Raw genomic sequence first — 5,774 nt, forward strand, 5'->3', positions numbered from 1 at the left:
ACCTCCGCCGGGACCAGCCGCACAGTCCATGACTGCAGCGCATAAGACCACTCGGCTAATCACGCGCGGCCCCTGAAGTGTTTGAGTGATAACCCGAGACCAGACCAAGATAGCACGGAAATCACTAATCTAGAGTGGACAATTGAGCATGACAGTGCCGAAGAATCTGAGCGACCTGCAAAAGGCCTGGCATTGCAACACCTGTTCTAGTATGATGAAGACTCCGCTTTCCCGGAGTGGATCCGTCGTCAATGACAAGAGCTGGTGCCATTACTTCGAGCCAAATTGGGTCAGTACACTTGGGATGCATGCGTCGTCACCTCCTGCTAAAAAATTCAAAGCTATGTCCTCAGCAGGCAAGGTGATTCTCACCGTCTTTTTCAACGTCTGTGTTCCGGTACTTATCGAATTCCTCGCGCACGGAAAATCCATTAACACTGACATGTACTGTGAGACACTCCGCAGCCTACACAAGTCCATCAAGAGCAAACGTCCTCAAAGGGAAACACCTCAAAGAGAAGCGCTTCATCTCGGACGACGAATTGAAGGGCGCAGTGGAGGATTGTCTCCTGTCACAGCCACAGGAATTCTGGAAACATGGAATCCTTCGGCTCTTGAAGCAGTGATACAGCTGTGCTCCAGTGATTAATTTTGGGTAAAGACTTCAATTATACCCACAGTGATCTTTCGTACCTTTTCTTTTGAACACCCCTCTTACAAGCTGATAAGTCACTGACACGTAGAAAAGCTTAGTAATGTCGTGCTATGCTCGCTGCAGTCATCCATAGTAAGGTTGAAACAAGTCTGAAAACCCACTCAATCTGGCGGCGAAACTCTACGTGCAGCTGTTTAAAAAGACACGCGACCAATCAGAGTCGCAGACATTGAGGTCTGTTGAATTCAGCGTTCCGATGCAACAGCGAGGTGGTGGTAAGTTCCTATGGGACCAAACTGCTGAGGTCATCTACTTAATCTAACTTAAACTAACTTACGCTGAGGACAACACACACACATACCTATGCCCGAATCTCCGGGACCTCCGGGAGGGGGGGGGGGGGGGGGGTTCTGCGCAAATCGTGACAAGGCGCCCAAGACCGTGCGGCTACCCCGCGCGGCAACAGCGGCGGATTGCCGTCTTCCACATAGCTGTGAGCACTGTGCAGCGCACCGGCTCGTAACACATAGTCCATAGCGCTGTCACCTTTTAAATGAAAATATGTTTGCGATTTTTTGACGTATTTCACATCCATGAGGACCATTTTTTTGTATCATCGCCGAATTCGGACGCTGATATCGAGATGAATACACCAGCAATGGCCTTTCAGTCTTGCATTGTTTCATAGCCGCGCCAGAGGCACAAGTCTCTCTAGCGGCAAAACCATCTTGGAAAGTGCACGGACGTTCTTTGCCCGGTTGTGTTTATGTATCTGAAGCATTTCGACTGCCGACTTTATATCCGTACTATGTGACACTCTTGCTCTAGGATATTAGTTCAGTTTGCTATTCACGTTTTGTTCGTACACTGTTGGCGGTTCTTTTGGCTTCACCTTTGACTTCCTTGATGTCTGTCCCTTTGGGTTTTTGTACAGCTAGCTGTTATCCACTCGGTCTTTTTGTGCCACTTACCGCGTTTGTCAGAAACTGCGTTGTGACACTCCCCCACTGTAGTAGTACATTACAGAAGTGTCGATAATGCTGACCCTCGCGTGCAAAATACTTCTTAACGAGCGAGAAATTGATTCTGTGGACAAGGCAGTGTCAAAAAACGCTACAACATATGCAGGAGCTGATCGAGCAGAACAGAGAGCTGATCCGCAACTAGGGCGTGCGGACTGCAAGTCGAACGGCCGTGTTCGAAGACACTGCAGAAGGCTGGAAAAGTGCGTGCATAGATTCATCTTGCTTTCTAATGTAAGAAGCGTATCAGATCTCCAGTTATTTAGCAGTGAAATTGTTCATGAGCTGTGTCCGCGCACGCACACGTCCATAGGAATTTACTAAATTGTGCAACGTGCTGAGTGAGCATTTCTGCCATCAAACTCTTACTGCAGTAGCGTGGTTGCAGTTTAACCAATACGGGAAGCATAGAGACCACTCCTATGCCTCCTGGATAGCGAATCAGCAAGGCATCGACCATAAATGAAAGTTTGAATGTACAAATTGTGGGACCGCATACACTGATTTTTTTAGTCAAAGGCGTAGTTGTCAAATTAGAACCGGACGAGAAAGACTCGTACAGCGCTTTGGAGTTATCAGACTCGGAGTTTTGCACAGTTGCGAATATTGCAAAAATGTTTGAAGTATCGGTGTCTCTCATTATTCGTTTTCACATAGTTGACGAATAACTCAGCTCTGCACCGTGTGCCGGCAAGTTAGTCCTACTCATAGTGGGACTCAGCGCAAGGAACCGTTCTTGCTCCCATGTAGATTTCAATCGAATTAGAAGCAAAGGCAAGATAGCTGGACGTCTCGGCGTAGTTCATGTTCTTTAAACAGTAAGAAAAGTTCCCCCGCAATGATCGTTTCACCTTCTTAATGCTTAAGTCTTGTCCAGATGTACACAGCTCGTGATCTCGCGGTAGCGTTCTCGCTTTCCGAGCACAAGGTCCAGGGCTCGATTCCCGGCGGGGTCAGGTATTTTCACCTGCCTCCAGATGACTGTGTATTGTTGTGTCGTCTTCATCATCATCATTCATCCCCATTACGGTCCGAGGAAGGCAATGGCAAACCACTTCCACTAGAACCTTGCCTAGTACGGTGGTGCGGGTCTCCCGCATCGTTCCCCTACGCTCTGTAAAGGAGTATCGGACTTCATCATCATTGTCCACGAGCGTCGGTAGTGGCCACAGTTCTTCAATATATGTTTTGCCTTTGTCGCGTGTCTTTTTAAACAGCTGCACGTAGAGTTTCGCCGCCAGATTGATGTTTTGCCTGTCGAAAGTAGGGAGCAGGAAAAGACGACTGTAGGCCGATGCTATGCTGTTCAACAATACACTGTGAGCAACAGGTCTTGATCATGGGTCGGCGTTCGATTTAACTCCAGTCTCCGCAGAAGCCGGCAAAGCCCCTATTATACTGAGCCGGATATTCATGAAATTATGGCTCCAATTTAGTTGGTAAGGAGACTTGGTTTCTCTGATTAAATCAGCAAACCTATCAGCTTTCTGCGCCCCCTGTCTGCAGCCACCTTGGCGGCACGCTATTTCGCCCAGCCGGCAAGACTCTTTTGCGGAGGCAACTTACTGTACGGGCGAAGCACAAGAATGTAGAATAGCAAATCACACTGCTAGTCGTAAGCTCGCCGGCGGCTGCAGATAATGTTTGTTTAGACGCTTTTGCCTAATTTAGTGCCGACCGCGGTGGCCGAGCGATTCTAGGAGCTTCAGTCCGGAACCGCGCGACTGCTACAGTCGCAGGTTCGAATCTTGCCTCAGGGCATGGATGTGTGTAATGTCCTTAGGTTAGTTAGGTTTAAGTAGTTCTAAGTTCTAGGGGACTGATGACAGATGTTAAGTCCTATAGTGCTCAGAGCCACTTGAACCATTTGAACCGGATTTGGTTTCCGAATACTGGATGAGATGAACCTGGTATACATCTCAGGTTCTTCGAGGATTTTTGAATCGTCACTAGAAGATTATAAGTTGTTCCAACCAATGTTTCGTCGGGCCAAAGAGTTTCAAGTGTACATTTCACTCAAGCAGTGCACTGTCCCTAAATGTCGTCACACAGCCACTTCCACCCGCTGCATGTGATGCAGCAAAAGTCGAATTAGACAGGTCACAGATCTTCGGGGTCACTGAGCCAATCTCAGCTTTTCAGTGGGAGAGTTCCACGGTCGGGTCAAAGAAACTGAAATGGACCATCAGAATCAGAGGTGACTTTAAGGCCATGATTAACCCGCAAAGGAACTTCGACGTTTGCCCAGTCCTTCGGCCAGAGAAACTTTTAGTAAAGTTGGCAGACAGGCAATATTTTTCAAAAATTTATTTGAAGGATACATACTTGCGGTTAACGTTAGATGCAGATACGCAGAAAATCTTGGTTATAAATACACCTTTTGGAATATATCAATACTAGAGGTTGGCTTTGGGGTCTTTTCAGCGTCAGAAATTTTCCTAAGGTACGCAGAGCGACTAACTCGTTGTATTCTGAAGTCTGTCAACTATTTGAAAGACATATGGGTTACGGGTGCTACTTGAGAAGAGCACATGCAAAACTAGCAAACAATATTTCGGTGGCTGCTGGAGAACGAGTTCCATTGTAACCTTGACAAACGGAAGTTTACTATACCGTCTGTGCAGTATGGGCGTATGTTAGGCATTAAAGAGGTCACATCGACAGCATAGCACGCTTAAGCGTCAAGAAGCTGCTGGCCCCAAAGACTTAAAGGAATTGCCATCTTTTCAGGGGAAAGTGAAGTAGTACGCAAAGGTCATTCCTCAAGCAGCTCACCTCACACATCCACTGAACCACTTGAGGCAGAAAGGCGTTCCATTCTTTTGGTCCCCCATGTGTCACAAAGCATTCCTGCAATTTAAAAACTCGCCTGATGCCAGCTCCATTCTTAGCAATGTTCACATTGGACTAGCTACTGACGCTTTCAGTCGATATCTTACCATATAAGAATGCAGATGTTACAGAACAACCAACCGATTTTGGTTCTAATGTGCTTCCGCAGGCACAGCAAAATTGTTCACAAACTGAGGACGAGGCACTGGCCATTGTGTATGGCCTTAAAAAATTCCACGTTTTCCTATATTGGAATAAGATCCGATTACTTACAGCCAGCAACTCTACATTCCTTTTTGGTCCATATTCTCACCTTCCACACAAAATGGTGCAACGTTTGCAGCATTGGGCTCTGTTCTTGCCATTATGACATTCACTTTCCACACAGTGAACATATGCAAACGCCTACACATTAACATATCTTGTCATCGATGCCGACGAGTTTGACCATCTGGGAGAGGTATGTTCTGTCCCTGGCGAGACTGTGCACCACACCTTTCAAGATTTACAAATAGCGGTGGCTACTAGCAAGAATCCCTCCTGCGCAGTGTCATGTCAGCAGAACGAAGAGTATCCCAAAAGAATCAGGCCTGGAGCTGCGAAATTACACTGAAGCGCCAAAGAAACTGGTATAGACATGCGTATTCAAATACAGGGATATGTAAACAGGTAGAATACGGCACTGCGGTAGGCAACGCCTATATAAGATAACAAGTGTTTGGCGCAGTTGTTAGATCGGTTACTGTTGCTACAATGGCAGGTTATCGAGATTTAAGTGAGTTTGAACGTGGTGTTATAGTCGGCACACGAACGATGAGACACAGCATCTCCTAGGTAGCGATGAAATGAAGATTTTCATATACGGCCACTTTAAGAGTGTACCGTGAATATCAGGAATTCGGTAGTACATCAAATCTCCGACATCGCTGCGGTCGGAAAAAGATCCTGCAAAGACGTGACCAACGACGACTGAAGGCAATCGTTCAAAGTGACAGAAGTGAAAGCCTTCCGTAAATTGCTGCAGATTTCAATGCTGGGCCTTCAACAAATGTTAGCGCGTGAACCATTCAACGAAACATCATCGATAAGGGCTTTCGGAACCGAAGCTCTAAGCCTCGCCTGGGTCCGTCAACACTGACGTTGGACTGTTGATAACAGGAAACATGTTGCCTGGTCCGAAGAGTCGCGCTTCAAATTGTATCTAGTGGATGGATGTCTGCGGGTGTGGAGGTAACCTAATGAATGCATGGACCCTGCATGTTAGC

This window comes from Schistocerca cancellata, chromosome 7 (genome assembly GCF_023864275.1).
Source record: "Schistocerca cancellata isolate TAMUIC-IGC-003103 chromosome 7, iqSchCanc2.1, whole genome shotgun sequence".
NCBI classification, from domain to species: domain Eukaryota; kingdom Metazoa; phylum Arthropoda; class Insecta; order Orthoptera; family Acrididae; genus Schistocerca; species Schistocerca cancellata.